General features: G+C 39.1%; 2 non-coding genes across 2 annotated transcripts; both read left to right on the top strand.

Moving 5' to 3' along the window:
- Positions 1–2,368: 2,368 nt before the first annotated feature.
- Positions 2,369–2,475, top strand: LOC120070378 (small nucleolar RNA R71). The gene has a single exon (XR_005479874.1). It is a non-coding gene; the product is annotated as a small nucleolar RNA R71 (small nucleolar RNA).
- A 4,938-nt stretch (positions 2,476–7,413) lies between these two features.
- Positions 7,414–7,519, top strand: LOC150038543 (small nucleolar RNA R71). Its single transcript, XR_016527424.1, has one exon. It is a non-coding gene; the product is annotated as a small nucleolar RNA R71 (small nucleolar RNA).
- Positions 7,520–18,059: the final 10,540 nt, after the last annotated feature.

Below are 18,059 nucleotides of genomic sequence, written 5' to 3'. Positions count from 1 at the left end.
CTTGGATGTTAGTTTATTGGTTTTTGGGTTTAATGCTACTAAATGTAAAATAAAACATCTCATATTTTATTAAATAAATAAAATGTTTGTACAATACAATTACAAACTACAAGACCCTACGAAATTTAGAGCATCAACCCCAACAATTTGTAGAATCTCAAAATTTTGTGATTCTTGATGCTCCTTTATACTCCTTGATTCTTGATGATATGATAAAAATATGATTAAAAAGAGAGATTTTTTGTGACTCTGAACAACATTTTTTGCTTCAAATGTATGAATGTTTGATTGTTTGAATGTATGAAACACAACAAATAAAATCAATTCATTTTGTTTTTGCTTAATCATTTCTTTCTAGTCAATGAAAAGTTGATGATGCATTCCTTTAGGTGTATGCTTTCGAGACCTTAGATACAAAAAAAAAAAAAAAAAAAATTCAAATGAGATTTTGACCTCATTTAAAAAAAAAAAAAATTCTTGTCAATATCATGAAAAATTGAATGTCTTGTTTTGAGTTCATTTAAGAATCCTAGTTTCCTAGAAAAGTTTTATCCTCCTTGATTTTCTTTGTCACCTTGAAAGCCCACCTTTAGCCTTTAGAGTAATTGAATCATTTTAAAAGCAAAACTAGACAAAGTGGATAAAAAAGGACCTAATGTGTGGTGTATTAAAAAAAAAAAAGGCAAAATAGTTGTAAAAAGAAGGAGTTATTTAATGCATAAAAAAAAAAGGCAATGCTAGCTTGCTTGAAAAAAGCGTATGTGTATGCATGGATAGAGGTGAAAATAGCTACATCTGCTAGTCGAGTTAGGGCTCCGTGAGAAAAGAGTAGATATGTTCTCAACGGTTGAGTGTGAAAGCTAGCCCTCTAGGTAAAAGAAATGCCTTCTAAGCTTTCTGTGTTGGGATTGGTGTCCTAATTCTCCCAGAGTCTCGTAGTTTGTTATGAATAAAATAAGAGTTATTTTATTTGGCATTTGCTCATATCTAATAAACAAAGCTCCATGGTTATTGTATGTAAACTTAAGCATGTATATGAGATATACAAGTGGATCATGCCTTAAGTGATAACCTAAAAAGGTCTGTAGTATAAGGATTAAGGAGGGATACTTGGTCTTAGTGACATTACGGATATGGCCCGCTTTGTAGAGGTTTACAAGTGTTGTGAACTACTACAAATGGTAGATCCTGACCATTCATGTAGAGACATGCGAACGGGGGTGTCCTATACAAAGAGTTTGTATAAGACCAGACATCGAGATGACTAGTCTATTTGTATAACGCTGTTGATACTTGAGACTTACATCTCACCTAAATGACCACAGATGACATGACCTCAATCCTAAGTGTTTTGGGAACTCCTGCCTTTGAAGGCGGTCCTTTGATTAGTATGGGTGAAAGTGGCCATATTGCGAACTCAACATGCCTACCTTTTTGGAGACTTTTCTGATTTGGGAGTTGGGAACTCAGTTACACAAGATGAAATTCACTCATTCCTCAAAGTAGGGTGACGAAAATTAGGGAGGCGCAATTATGTGATGCATGTCTTAGGTTATGCGTTTATACTCATGCGTCGTGGTCATGCGGTGGAAAAGAAAATATGCATCGATCTCAAATGCAATGACCATGCATTCCTATCACAAGTTTTCTTGCGCGCGCGCCAAGTATAACTCGAACGCAAGTTTCTCGGGTGATCCAAGGTCGAATTCATGGACTTGTAGCTAAATGTATGTGGTGATGTGTTTGCGGCGGATAAACAAACAAATGATGGGGGTTGTAAGCTATAAACTACTCCTACTCCCAACTAACAGACAAAGCAGAGAAAGTATGAATGAGAGGTAGAGACATGACAACTGTTGACGCGTAGTAAAATGCATGGAAAAATGGATAAAATGTGAGGATGTCTTCACTGCAACACTGAGCTTGACCGCAAGGGCAACCCCAGCCAGCGTAAAGCTATGCGATCATGCTACACACACTTGTGCCTAATTCTAGGATGCATGCGATGTATACGTGATAGTGTTGAGAAGCCTATTTCTAAGCCTTCATAACCCGCTCACGTGATCTCACACATAAGTGTGATGACCACATACCACTGTATTCTACTTCTAGACGCATGCAATATCCTATCCGTAGGGTGCATACGTTGTGTAATAGCAAACAGAGCTTATCTTTAAGTTCACCATTCTTGCTTATGCGATCCAATCCACTCTCTCGCATCATAGATTTAGGTTTTAGACTACTTTCCCAAGTATGCCTAAATGATGAATGATGCGCTCATAGGACAAGGTAATCGCATAAACCTGGCTGACCTAAGATTATTCCTATCTCTCTTTGATAAAAAATCTCCATCTACAAGTAGTTTGGTAAGCCATTATGTGGACAGTCTCTTACCAGCCTCTTAAACCTTGCCCAAGCATCGCTGAGCGATTCATCATTTTCTTGTTCAAAATTTGTTATTAATTTCCTTCTCCTGGCATTCTCGGTAGGTGGGAAGTATTTCTTCATGAACTTTTCGACGACTTGTTCCTACAAGGTTATCTCTCCTGATTCGAGAGAATATGCCCATTTTCTTGCTTGATCACACAAAATGGAAACAGAGTTAGTTAAACTTCTTCGGTAGAGATATTCAGTAACACAAAAGTATTGCAGATTTGTATAAAGCTACGGAGGTGGGCGTGCGGGTCCTCACGACGCCTTCCTCCAAACTGTTCTATAGTCTGGATCATCTGCAGCATCATCGGTTTCATTTTGAATCGGCTTCCATCAAAGGCAGGCCTCATGATTCTTGGAGAAAAATTGTAAAGGTTTGGCGATACATAGTCCCGAATAGGCCTATTGCGATCGTTTACCAGTAAGATTGGATTCGCCATGACCTTGTTTTTGTTTGGTGCTCCGTTTTCAGGCTGCTCTGCTATATCATCTTTATCTGGTTGTTGTTGTTGGCAGCTGTCTCTTAATTGTCATCGGAACGTCCTCTCAATCTTCAGGTCGTAAGTCGCCAGAGATTGAGAGCTGCAAAGAAATTAGAAAAATTACCGTTAGCACACTGATTTGCCGAAGTCCCCGGCAACGTCGCTAAAAACTTGATGCGTTATTTTATAAGGTGAAATATGGAATGAAATGCGGTGATGGATATGTTTTGAGCGACAAGTTTTCTCAGCGGAATCTAAGTATAATTCCACTGAGTTTCCTGGTAAGTCCAGGGTCGAACTCAGGGAATAGGGAAAACGATATGTGGTGGTAATTTCTCAGAAGACTTTACGGTAACCAAGAAATCAAATAAGTGTTTTGGTTTGTTGTTTGCGGTATAAATAAATGTATGCGGCGGATTTGAGAATAGTTCGATTATGCGGTAGATACACTAAGTATGTGGAGGAATGGGTTGAGAAGGCCTTTCGCTAGGGATTCCTAGGAATGCGTCAAACTATGCGATCATGCTACACTCATGCGACAACAAATCATTTTTCAATTCAAATGTGGTGCTCCTAGTTCTCGGACACATGTGTTGAATGCAACAATGTCCATAGAGCTTATTCCTAAGTCTCTACTCTTTTTCTATGCGATGATGCAAGATGCACACAAAGACAAGGTGACTGCACACAATCATATCCTATCTCTAGAATGCATGCGATGCGTTAATAGCAAACAATGCTTATTCCTAAGCTCTTATCTCTTGATTATGCATTCTAATCTGACTCTTTCGAGCCTAGATTATAACTTGACTTTTCCAAGCCTAGATCCTATCCTTAGACTACCCTCCCGAGTATCTCTAATGGACGAATGATGCATACATAATACAAGATGATTACATAGAATGAAGATCCCCAGTTAAGCTAGCTAACTGCTTCTCAACCCATTTGACAGATTTATGCGTAATAAACAGAGAGTGAATAGATATAAAGAAGTGAATTCCATTTCTATAGATGAGTTTAAGTATAAAATGACAATGGAAGATAAAGATAGAGAGCCTGGTAGCAATCCCTTGCTTCCCAAGTCTTTTACACTGTCAAATCTATTCTGTTCAAAAGTTATTCCTACTTCCGCAGGAGCTAGCCCTATCTCTAATCTTGAAGCTTCTGGCACTCTCCTAAGTTCACTGAAATGATCTATCGGCACAATCTCGCTTCTCTCGCTTCCGCCTTAAAATAAAAGAAAATCTAAGAACAAGACTATTCTAACTACGGAGAAAATTATCTAAGTATCCAAACTTGTCGAATTGACCGAACACCTTTGCTGAAGGTTTCCTTCGGTATTTATAGAGCTTTAGGGTGAAATTTGAGTAGATGTTTGCGAGCACAAATCACCGCAAAGCCTTGCGGTAACACTGTGCTCGTCCGTTGATTTCTTGTGATCGTGCTTTCTACCTTGTGTCAACGCATATTCTGCATAAAAATACAAAAGTTAACTGTTTTTATGTGATGGATGCATGTGACTGCAATGTTACAAACTTAATGCTTTTTGGACGCAATCTTATATATTTTATCAATGCAAACCTATATTGTTTAATAACTTAGCACTGTAATAACGTGCATTTCTGCCCGTTATCACACCCCCAAATTTAAACAATGCTTGTCCTTAAGCATAAGCTAAAGATTTCCTTTAGAAAGTTGACCACAATCTCTTTTCCTAGATTTCTCAAGAATACATCATTCAAATCCTATACACAAAAATTTCCTTAATTCTTATTCAAGTCTCTTCTTAAAATATTTCTAAGACCTAGGGACTGCAAGTTTAACCTTCAAAAGGACTTTACTGGATTCCATGACATCATAGGATTTATTTCAAAAAAACTTTTTCACTGGGGTGTTAACCGATTTTTATCCTTGCATATTTTTGACATTGTCATTTTTTTTGACCTTGCGCTAATCTAAGTGCCTCACCTTCATTTTGGCTTGCCCCCACGTGTGTCATGCGGACATCCAACTACGAGCAATGCGCTCTTTCTCAGATTAAACTCATACCTACTTGGCAACGGAGTTGCGATCATTTATTTATGCGTTGATCCTGGCAACTTACTTTCGTTTGACTTGCCCCCATGTGTGTCATGCAGACATCCAACTACGGGTAAGTGCTCTTCACAACTTAACTCTTATCAACATGGGTTTCCCCATTGTGTTGACAGTGGAGTTGTATTCTCAAAATTTTCCCTCTGTTTTTTTTTCTTTTTTTTCATTTTTTTTCATAGAGCTAAAAATAGCAAGGTCGAAAATAAATACCTCACCCCCAAATTTAAAATGTGGCAATGTCCTCATTGCCAAAAGATTGAAAGAAGTCATGCGATGTTCTTAGAAAGTTTGGTAAAGGGTCAGTTTGAAAGAAAGCTAGCAGACCACTAACTTCTAGAAATATTTCATGAGGTGACTTTTCTAAGATGAAGTTGACTCTAGTGTATATGAAAAAATAGAAGCATGTGTTTCATCATTGAAATCATAATTGACAAAGAGAAAGCATGCGGTGACTTACTAAATTTATCAATGTTAAATGATTGCAGTAATCAAAGAGGATGCGGTGATAAAATTTCAAAATTAAAATGCGACGCGATACTGCAGAATTTGGAATAAAGTTAAGGAAGAATACAACCACTAAATTTGCACTATCGCTCGCATTGTTTGTTGACACATCCTGCTTTGCGGCGATCTACCTTCTTTGGATTTCGGTGACGGAATAAGATAAGTTGCTTCTTTGTGTACTGCCTCCGCAATCGTTCGCCTCGATCGTTGCAAGAAACACATTGAGAGGGTCAAATAATATTAAACAAAGCAAACTCTTTTATTGCAATCGTTCAACACAAGTAAACTGCAAATAGATAAATGATAACAACAAAGCGATGAAAGTTCATGAAGTATTGATGTAGGAAAAAGTATATTCAACAGGATTGCGTCCCTGATGAGGTTGAGTCATAAAGTAACTCAGGGACCGCTTATTCCAAGCTGGGCTTTTCACATCCATGCTGGCTTTTTCTTCTTTTCTCGATCTTCTGGAATCTTGACTGCCTTAATCTGAATCTTTTCCTTATTGATGTTTTCCTCCTTGCACATATCAATTTGAGCGCGGCCGATCGAGAGGAATGGTCGTCTCAATATGATGGGTACATTTTCGTCCGCTTTATAATCCAAAATGATGAAGTCTGCCAGCAAGATGAATTTATCAATTGAGATTGTGGCATCTTTCAACTCTCCTTCGAGATGTATTCGGGATCTATCCGTAAGTAGGAGAGTCTCTGTTGTGGGCACGAGTGTGCCAATATTCAATCATTTGAAGACTGATAGCGACATTACATTTATACTCGCCCCAAGATCGCATAGTGCTTGGCCACTGTAGACCCCTCCAATGGAGCATGGTATCATGAAGATTCCTGGGTCGCACATTTTTGGTGGGATCATGACATTTTGCGTTGCTGCTACTATCGCGATCTTTCTTCATCATTTTGTTTTTCTTTCAATCCTTGCGGGGCTGGTGGTAGCTGGACTTGTTTTATCTCATGTTCTGAAGGCTTGAGGGTGGACGCAACTTCGGGGTTCATCTTTTCGAGCTTTTCCGAATTATAAGTCAACGGGTCCTCGGTTGTCATCGTATTCAAGTTGGTCGTGATGGGTTCCTCCCCTACTTCCGCAGTCATTTAGTCGCTTAGCGAGGAGACTGCTAAGCATTGTTCCTTCCCTGTACCCCCAACATTGCGCGGAAGCTCAGTTGAGCTCGGCAACGCTCCTTGCGGTCTATTTTTGAGCTGCCCGCAATTTGTCCCAGCTGAATTTCGAGATTTCGAATGAATGTTGCTTGATTCTGAAGCACTGATTCATTCTTCTCAATGTACTGCTTTAACAAGCTCTCTAAAGACGAAGATTGTGGTGTTTGCGAGCTACTGGCTTTGGTTCGTTGGACCGTTATTTCGTGGGAAAAATCCAGGTGGCCCTTCTTTTTGCGTCACTGGTTGGAAGCTTTGTTGTTGATTTTTCCACGCGAAGTTTGGGTGGTTTCTTCACTCGGGGTTGTATGTATCAGAGTAGGGATTATTCTTTATGAAGCATACCGACTGTGAATTTTCTGGGCATTCTTCCACCGAATGAGCATCTCCACAGATGACACAACTTGCGGTCGTTTGAGCAATTGCGTTTACCTGCCCTTTCTTTACTCCCGTGCTGTTAATTACGATGCCTTGTATCAAACTCATCATCGCAGTCATTTGATTCTGTAGGGATCGATGGCCCCGTTGTTTACGTCACTGTCTTTAATTTTTAATCTTTGATCACTTTCCCACCAATCCTCGTGATTTTTGAAAATGCGATCAAGTATACTTTTGGCCTTTTCATCTGTTTTATCAAGCAGACCACCAGCTGTTGCCACATTGGTAGTGGTCTGCGAAGTAGGGTTCAGTCCTTGATAAAAAACTCCATTTGCAAGCAGTCTGGTAAGCCATTATGTGGACAGTCTCTTACCAACCTCTTAAACCTCGCCCAAGCATCGCTGAGCGATTCGTCATTTCTTGTTCAAAATTTGTTATTAATTTCCTTCTCCTAGCATTCTCGGTAGGTGGGAAGTATTTCTTCATGAACTTTTCGAAGACTTGTTCCCATGAGCTTATCTCTCCTGGTTCGAGAGAATACACCCATTTTCTTGCCTGATCACATAGAGAAAATGGAAACAGAGTTAGTCGAACTTCTTCGGTAGAGATATTCGAGAACACAAAAGTGTTGCAGATTTCTATAAAGCTACGGAGGTGGGTGTGCGAGTCCTCGCCACGCCTTCCTCCGAACTGTCCTGCAGTCTGGATCATCTGCAGCATCACCGATTTCATTTCGAATCGGCTTCCATCAAGGGCAGGCCTCATGATTCCTGGAGAGAAATCGTAGAGGTTTGGCAATGCATAGTTCCGAATGGGCCTATTGCAATCGTTTGCCAGTAGGACAATTCACCGTGACGTTGTTTTCGTTTGGTGCTCCGTTTTCAGGCTGCTCCGCCATATCGTCTTTATCTGATTGTTGTTGTTGATGGCTATCTCTTAATTGTCATCGGAACGTCCTTTCAATCTCCGGGTCATAATTTGTTAGAGATTGAGAGCTGCAACGAAATCAGAAAAATTACCATTAGCACACTGATTTGCCGAAGTCCCCAGCAACATTGCCAAAAAATTGATGCGTTATTTTATGAGGTGAAAATATGGAATGAAATGCGGTGATGGAAATGCGTTGATGATAACTTGTAGAAATACAAGTTATTTATACAGTTTTATTTAGATATTGTGGCAAAAAGAAAGGAAAGTTGCATCAATAGTATACAAATTGGCTAAGAAATGTGAAAATTATGAAATGTCGTGAATACACCCACTAACACCATTGCGATGGCGAGATAGAATGTTTCAATCTCTGTTTTGAAGGAAATAAGTCACCGCATGCGTTCATGGTTCGAAGACAAAATAAACAACGCATCTACGTCGCATTGGACCCATCAATCAAGAATGAAGAGATGATCAATGCAATGACAGTGCATGCGAAAATCGATCAAGAGCTTTAGTGATCAACACAATTTCAACCGCATGCGGTAACCAAAAACAACATTGCATGCGGTGATAGATTGAAGTTGTGAAGAGCAATGCATTTGCGGAAGATTCTAACAAATGTACAGCTTTTAGTTGTGCATTTCTGACAGATTGATTGCGTAACAGAAGGAATTTTCCATTCCGCCATTCCAGGAACTACCATAAATATACAGTGGGGACCATAAATTCAAAGAGCTAAGGTCTCGCCTATAAATAGCTTCTTCAAATTCACTGAAAATATATACATGTATACATAGAGACGTGCATATATTGATTATGAGAAAGAGGCTGGACTGAAGCGACTTGATAGAGTAAATCTGGGAGAAACACGACACAAGGCCGAGAGGTGAGTCTCCGAGCAGAGAATTCTTCCAATTTCAGAAGTTGAAGCTCTGTGCAAGGGTCAATTCTACTAGGAAGGCAAGCCTGAGAGGGAAGCTTTCCTCTCCACCACTTCCACACATTGGCAAGCATAAATCTCCGATCGGGATCTGTGTCTAGACGTTGACACTCTTTCCGTATTTGTTTCTACTCTATATTTAATCTTATGTATTCATCTCCTTTAATACTTCATTCACAACATGTATCAAACGCTTAATTTTAGAATTAAATGTTATCATCGTCACCATTATCATCTCTCTGTCTTTTTCCATACTTCTATCATTCACTTTCTCCATGATGTGTTCTTAATCCCCAGAGTAAATAGAGAGAATTAAGCGAGTGAGTTAATTTATGTTAAGGAATTAATTAAGTTTAGCTAAAGCATGCTCGACGGCATTTTACACTTATGAGAGTCGAAGTGAAGATCTTATTCCGCCTATCGAGAGAAGGTTAGAAGAATGCATTAAAGAAAGCGAGAAGTATTTCTGAAGATGGAAACAACCTTGCGTTCATCATGTTCATCCCAGTTTCACCATAGAGATATGGGAACGCGGCCGATCACCGAGAGGTGTACACCAAGGGAAAGCGGAACCTTAGTTGCGTCCTTAACGCGATTGGCAAACTTGTGTTGTTTTTAGTCTTTACTCTTTCTCTTTCTATTTCATTCATCAGACTTGCCATCACATACATCGATTCTTTGTACAACTTCACAGTCAATTCTCGACCTCAGTATCATGTATCATAATAGATTACGAATTTACTTTATCCATGCATTTTTAATTTACTTTATTTACGAATTTTTACTTTCATTGCAATTTACATTTTTGTACACACCAATATTCTTTATTCATTATTAAAACCGGTCGCATGTATCACATAAGTATCACATTAATGAAAACAATCCTCGTGTTCGACCTCAGATCATTCTGAGAAACTTGCGTTAGAATTATACTTAGTTTCAGCGCAAGGAAACTTGTGACACACACTACTTCATTGCATACTACGAGCATATCACTATCAACGCATACACTTAGAGCGTAGTGTCACATAAATTATCTTTATCGCAAAGCACTTGAGTGCATTTAGCACATCATTCATTTCATTCACAAGCCATGCGTTTGAGTTAGATAAAGATAAAGCATTAAATTTCAGTCATCAAGTTTATGGCAACATGAACTTGAATCATATATATCATCACAGTGCATGCATAAACAAGGACATTTATAAATTTTGGTTACAAGTTTATGGTGCCATTGCCGAGGATTGGTAACGGTTAGTGTTGAATACTTTTGTGGTATTTTGCAGGACAAATCTTTGTTGTACTGTCTGTTTATCGCGAAGAGCATACTGGCGGTTTATGAGTACTGGAACGATCCAGAATTCGAAGCTGACCCAGAGATCAAGCGTACTTTTTGCGAGAGGGCACGCCAGAACAGAGTTAGGCGAAGAAGAGTCAATATGGAAAACAATAACGAGAGTCCCGAAGGAGATCGAGGGGCGAATCGACCAGCGCAAGATCCTGTTTTTCTTGCCGCTGACCGCAATATCCCCATGAGAAATTATGCGGCGCCCAATATTTACGACTTCTCGCGTGGAATTTCATGACCAATGGTTGAGGAGAACACACACTTTGAAATAAAGCCGGTCATGCTCCAGATGATACAAAACATGGGGCAATTTGGAGGTCTACAAGGTGAAGACCCACATGCCCATCTGACCAGCTTTGTGGAGATGTACAACACTTTCTCCATCCCTGGCGTCACCCCTGAAGGAATTAGACTTTACCTTTTCCCATACACATTAAGGGAAGAGGCTAAGAGGTGGGCTCATTTGTTAGAGCCAAATGAAATCACGTCATGGGACTAGTTGGTAGAACGGTTCATGAAGAAATTCTTCCCTCCAGCAGTCAACGCAAGGAGATGAAAGAACGTGTTGAATTTCGAGAAAATGGATAATGAGACTCTAAGCACCGCTTGGGTGCGTTTTAGAAGGATGGTGAAAAATTGTCCGCATATCGGGATTCCCGATTACATTCTGATGGAAACTTTTTATAACGACCTGAATCGATCAACGCAAGCCGTTGCTGATGCCTCCGCAACGGGAGGATTCACGGATAAGACCTACACGGAAGCCAAGGTCATCCTTGATCTCATTTTGCGAAACACGGATGACTGGGTGGATGATGGGTATGGGGGAAGAGGCCCCGAGAGAAGAAGAAATGACAACGCCATTGTGCCAGCGGATAAAATGACGACCTTGGCCGCACAAATGGCTGCGGTGACCTCTCTCCTCCAAACAATGGCAATTAATCAAGGTGCCCTCTCTCAGAGTTTAGCGCAACCAAATGCGCCTACGCAAGTGGCCGCAATAAGTTGCATCCAATGCGGAGGGGGCCATGCTGTAGAAATGTGTCCATCAAACCCACAATAAGTGTTTGCTATCTAGAATAACCCTTACAGCAACACTTACAATCCAGGTTGGCGGAATCACCCTAACTTCGGTTGGGGAGGGAATCACAACCAAGAGGGCCCGAGTAACCATCAGAATAACAATTCTAGGAATCGAGGAAATCCTCCATCTTTTCACCAGAATCAGAATCAGAGTCATCAAAGGCAACCGAATAACCAACCGTCCTCATTAAACACCCTGTGAATTCGTCATCATTGGAGTCCTTGCTGAAACAGTATATTGAGAAAAATGAAACAGTCATGCAGTCGCAGGCATCTTCAATAAGGAACTTGGAGATCCAAGTCGGGCAATTGGTAGCTGAGCTTCGTAACAGAACATTAGGAATGCTGCCAAGTAACTCAGAAGCCCCAAGATCTCATGGGAAGGAACAATATCCTTGATGACATTGTGCAGGCAAGCTTGATCGCCTGCGGAGGTGTGGATTGCGGTAATCATGGGAAAATTGTCTTTCAATCTGTAAAAACTCTATGTTTAATTGCTTTCTTAATTGCTTTCCTTTATTTCTCTCTACATTATGTTATTTATTGCTTTCTTAAACTAGCTTTTATTGCTTTATGAATTTACTTTTCATTTAATTCAATTGTGTTATTTCCTTGTCTTTTTCAATTTCCTTTCTTATTCTGCATTAGTTACGTTATTCTTAAATTTTTGTGAATGACTGACTAAAAGAAAATGAATATCGCAAAGTCCTAGCGACTTGCGTTGTTGATAAAAAAAACAAAAAAAAAAACAAAATAATAATAATAATAATAATAATAATAATAATAATAATAATAATAATCAACATCCGGTATGCATTGCGATGATGGGTGCATCTTGCGCTAACAAGATATACTTTGCATCTATCTTTGATAAATGCATTGCGCTGAGGGGTGTGTTGTGCGCGTATGTATTCTACACCCATCCTTGTTGAAAACGCACTATGTCGAGGTAGTGTTGCGCCAGTAGAAATACCGTGCACCCGTCCTCCAGAAATGCACTGAGTTGAAGGGCGTGTTGCGCTAGTACATGTGTTGTTGCCCGTCCTTTGCAAATATGCATTTGCGGTAACAGATGCACTTTGCTAATCTTTATCCTTGCACCCATCCGAATCAAATGCAAAGGATACATTCATTTCATTATTTTTATTTATAGAAGCTATTCCCCTATTCTTTGTACATGCTCAAAATTTTGTATTGCGATAATTATAATTCTTTGTATACTTGGTTAATTTTAATACAACTATGTAACTATTCTTTCCGTATGCGTTAGCCTCTTTACTTATCATCCTTTGTCAATTATTGCGATGTTCTTTATCTTATATTTTGTGTTATTCATTGCGCTACCATGATGAGTAGTATGCATATCCTTAGTAGCATTTCTCACACTTTGCATTTTTTTGACTAATACTTAGATAATTCATAGCAATAGCACTGCTTTACCATTTATACTTCAAGAATCTACTCAAACCTTCTTTTCAAAATTTTGACTAAGTGTTTTGTCTTTTCTATCCAAAGCAACGCAATGAGAACCTTGTGCACCTCTAAATTTGGGGGTGGGAAAGGTCTAAACAGATGCGATCAAGTGGATGTGGTTATCATTAGGAAAATGCGTTCATTATTATCAAAAAAAAAAAAATAAAAAATCCATACAAATCCAATGTCAGTGCAAGGGAAAATTCCAACCTGATAAGAGTTAAGTCGTGAAAGGAATCTGCTTGTAGTTGGATGTTCGCATGACACCCGTGGGAGCAAGCCAAAAGGAAGGTGGGTTTCCAAGATCGACGCAATATGAAAAAGAAAAGAAAAAAAGAGAGAAAAATAAGAATATAAGAGACAACTCCTCTGACCAGCAAAAGTAAAACTTAGCTGAAAATCAAGAGTTGAAGTTGAGATTGACACACAACCGTAGTTGGATGTTCGCATGACATCTGTGGGAACAAGCCAAAACGAAGAGTGTAACCATGATCAACAGTCTCTAATAAGATGATGCAAACTAGACCACCGCATAAAGTCATACCTAGTTGGTTTTGCAAGAAGAGGTAAACATTCTTTTCAAAACAAGAAGGGAATTTTTGAGTAGAGATTTGTTGTATAAAAGAATAAAGTAGATCATGTTTATGAATTATTAAATGATAGAAGGAAATTGCATTGTTAAGTAATGTTGTATAGGTGGAGCATTTGGAGCAACCAATCGACGCAAAGTTAGGATAGGAATTGAGCGATATTGCCTTAGTTGAAGATATGCTTGAGGACAAGCATATATCTAAATTTGGGGGTGTGATAACTTGTAGAAATACAAGTTATTTATACTGTTTTATTTAGATATTGCGGCAAAAAGAGAGGAAAGTTGTGTCGATAGTATACAAATTGGCTAAGAAATGCGAAAATTATAAAATGTCGTGAATACACCCACTAAGACCATTGCGATGGCGAGATAGAATGTTTCAATCTCTGTTTTGCAGGAAATAAGTCATCGCATGCGTTCATGGCTTGAAGACAAAATAAACAACGCATCTACGTCGAATTGTGCCCATCAATCAAGAACGAAGAGATGATCAACACAATGATGGCGCATGCGACAATCGATCAAGAGCTTTAGTGATCAACGCAATTTCAACCGCATGTGGTAATAAAAAACAACACCGCATACGGCGATAGATCGAAGATGTGAAGAGCAATGCATTTGTGGAAGATTCTGACAAGTGTACAACTTTTAGTTGTGCATTTCTGACCAATTGATTGCGTAACAAAAGGAATTTTCCATTCCACCATTCCAGAAACTACCATAACTATACAGTGGGGACCACAAATTCAAAGAGCCAAGGTCTCGCCTATAAATAACTTCTTCAAATTCGCTGAAAAGTATACATGTAAACATAGAGACGTGCATATACTGATTCTGAGAGAGAGGCTGGTCTGAAGCGACTTGATAGAGTAAATCTGAGAGAACCACGAGACAAGGCCAAGAGGTGAGTCTCCGAGCAGAGAATTCTTCCAATTCTCGAAGTTGAAGCTCTGTGCAATGGTCAATTCTACCGGGAAAGCAAGCCTAAGAGGTAAGCTTTCCTCTCCACCATTTCCACACGCCGGCAAGTACAAATCTCCGATCGGGATCTGTGTCAAGACGTTGATACTCTTTCCATATTTTTTTCTACTCTCTATTTCATCTTCTGTATTCTTCTCCTTTAATCCTTCATTCACAACATGTATTAAATGCTTAATTTTAGAATTAAATGTTATCATCGTCACCATTATCATCTCTCTGTCTCTTTCCATACTTTTATCATTCACTTTCTCCATGATGTGTTCTTAATCCCCGGAGTAAATAGCGAGAATTAAGCGAGTGAGTTAATTTATGTTAAGGAATTAATTAAGTTTAGCTAAAGCATGCTCGACGACATCTTCACCTGTGAGAGTAGAAGTGAAGATGTTATTCCGCCTATCGAAAGAAGGTTGGAAGAATGCATTAACTAAAGCGAGAAGTATTTCCAGAGATGGAAACAACCTTGTGTTCATCACGTTCATCCCGGTTTCACCATAGAAATATGGGAACATGACCGATCACCGAGAGGTGTAGCCAAAGGAAAGCGGAACCTTAGTTGTGTCCTTAACGCGATTGGCAAACTTGCGTTGTTTTTACTCTTTACTCTTTCTATTTCTGTTTCATTCATAAGACTTGCCATCACATACATTGATTCTTTGTACAACTTCACAGTCAGTTCTCGACCTCAGTATCATGTATCATGTATCTTGTATCATGTATCATAATAGATTAGGAATTTACTTTATCAACGCATTTTTAATTTACTTTATTAATGCATATTTACTTTCATCACAATTTACATTTTTGTACACACCAACATTCTTTATTCATTATTAAAACCGGTCGCATGTATCATATAAGTATCACATTAATGAAAACAATCCCCGTGTTCGACCTCGGATCATTTTGAGAAACTTGCGTTCGAATTATACGTGGTCTTAGCACAAGAAAACTTGTGACACGCACTACTTCATCGCATACTACGAGCATATCACTATCAACGCATACACTTGGAGCGTAGTATCGCATAAAATTATCTTTATCGCAAAGCACTTGAGCGCATTTAGCACATCATTCATTTCATTCACAAGCCATGCATTTGAGTTAGATAAAGATAAAGCATTAAATTTCAGTCATCAAGTTTATGGCAACATGAACTTACATCGTATATATCATCACAGTGCATGCATAAACAAGGACATTTATAAATTTTGGTTACAGTTGAGCGACAAGTTTTCTCAGTGGAATCCAAGTATAAATTCCATTGAGTTTCTTGGTAAGTCTAGGGTCAAACTTAGGGACTAGGGAAAACGGTATGCGGTGGTAATTTCTTAGAAGACTTTGCGGTAACCAAGAAATCAAATAAGTGTTTTGGTTTGTTGTTTGCAGTATAAAATAAATATATGCGGCGGATTTGAGAAAAGTTCGATTATGTGGTAGATACACTGAGTATGCAGAGGAACGGGTTGAGAAGGCCTTTTGCTAGCGTTTCCTGGGAATGTGTCAAACTATGCGATCATGCTACACTCATGCGACAGCAGATCATTTTCTAATGCAAATGCAGTGCTCCTAGTTCTAGGACGCATGTGTTGAATGGAACAATGTCCATAGAGCTTATTCCCAAGTCTCTACTCTTTTCCTATACGATGATGCAAGATGCACACAAAGACAAGGTGACTGCACACAATCATATCCTATCTCTAGGATACATGCGATGCGTTAATAGCAAACAGTGCTTATTCCTAAGCTCTTATCTCTTGATTATACGTTCTAATCTGACTCTCCCGAGCCTAGATTCTAACCTGACTTTTCCAAGCCTAGATCCTGTCCTTAGACTACCCTCCCGCGTATCTCTAATGGATGAATGATGCATACATAATATAAGATGATTGCATAGAATGTAGACCCTCAATTAAGCTAGCTAAGTGCTTCTCAACCCATTCTACAGATTTAGCTACTCATGCGTAATAAACAAAGAGTTAGCTAAGTGCTTCTCAACCCATTCGATAGATTTAGCTACTCATGCGTAATAAACAGAGAGTGAATAGATATAAAGAAGTGAATTCCATTTCTATAGATGAGTTTAAGTACAAAATGACAATGGAAGATAAGGATAGAGAGCCTGGTAGCAATCCCTTGCTTCCCAAGGCTTTTACACTGTCAACTCTATTATGTTCAAAAGATATTCCTGCTTCTGCAGGAGCTGACCCTCTATCTGATCTTAAAGCTTCTGGCACTCTACCAAGTTCACCGGAATGATCTATCGGCACAATCTTGCTTCTCTCACTTCCACCTTAAAATAAAAGAAAATCTAAGAATAAGGCTATTCTAACTACGGAGAAAATTATCTAAGTATCCGAACTTGCCGAACTGACCGAACACCTTTGCTGAAGGTTTCCTTTGGTATTTATAGAGCTTTAGGGAGAAATGTGGCTTATCTCTTATGATTGCACAGATGGGATGACTTTAATTCTCTGAATGATGCGCCAAATATTTGTCACTGAAAAGCTGAGTGTACTTGCTACAGTAGACCGTTAGTGGCTTGTCAACTTAATTCGGACTCGACCGTCATTAGCTTTTTGTCCAATCGTGATTAATTATGCTTTTCACTCAAATGCGCTCACCAAGTTGCGCCGGCTCTATGCGGCAATCCTTCTTGAGCAGATGTTTGCGAGCACAAATCACCGTAAAGCCTTGCGATAACGCTGCGCTTGATTTCTTATGATCGCGCTTTCTGCCTTGAGTCAATGCATATTCTGCATAAAAATACAAAAGTTAACTGTTTTTATGCAATGGAAGCATGCGACCGCAATGTTACAAACTTGATGCTTTTTGGACGCAATCTTATATATTTTATCAACGAAAACCTGCATTGTTTAATAACTTAGCACTGTAATAACGTGCATTTCTGCCCGTAATCAGTGTGTCATGCAGACATCCAACTATGAGTAAGTGCCTTTCACAGCTAAACTCTTATCAACATGGGTTTCCCAATTGCGTTGACAGTGGAGTTGTTATCTTTTTTTTTTTTTTTTTTTAAAAAAAAGATGATCGCAATGTAGTGAACGCAATTCTCCGGGATTGCTGCCACCCCCAAACTTAGAGGTTGGTAGCGTTCTCTCTGCAAAGCTAAAAACAAACTTAACAGGAATGCGGTAACAAATGTTTGGGCAAAGGTTTGCACATAACAAAACTTAGACTGTCAAATTTTGAAGAAGCAATTAAAAGTAAGGAAAGCCTTACGATGCTTAGTTAGCGGATGTAGTGTATTATACGTACCATCATAGATGCATCGCAAAGGAACGCAATCGGACAAAGAGAATTTCGAAAGGATAATGCATAAAAGATAACAAGAAAAGAACCTTAAGTAGAATAACGCTTTCGACCATGCTTTAGAATTCATGCGGTCGAAGCCATGCGTTTAATGATGAAGAGGATCCTTCCATTGTAACTACGCATCGAGGAGAATTATTGTCGCACCTTCAAGGAGAAAACATACCATAACCAAGGAAGCAGTCGCATATCCAAAATAACAATAAAAATATACTAAACTAGAAAAACCAAGGTAAAGATAGAGTAGAAGACGTCCCTAGAGAAATTGGAGTGTTGGCACCGCAAGGAGTCTCCCATGTAGGAGATTTCTCTT

The sequence above is a fragment of the Benincasa hispida genome, chromosome 1, assembly GCF_027475165.1.
Source record: "Benincasa hispida cultivar pf3 chromosome 1, pf3_genome.v1.1, whole genome shotgun sequence".
NCBI lineage: Eukaryota > Viridiplantae > Streptophyta > Magnoliopsida > Cucurbitales > Cucurbitaceae > Benincasa > Benincasa hispida.
The sequence above is the reverse complement of the archived record's forward strand: the minus strand, read 5'-3'. Positions and strand labels throughout refer to the sequence as shown.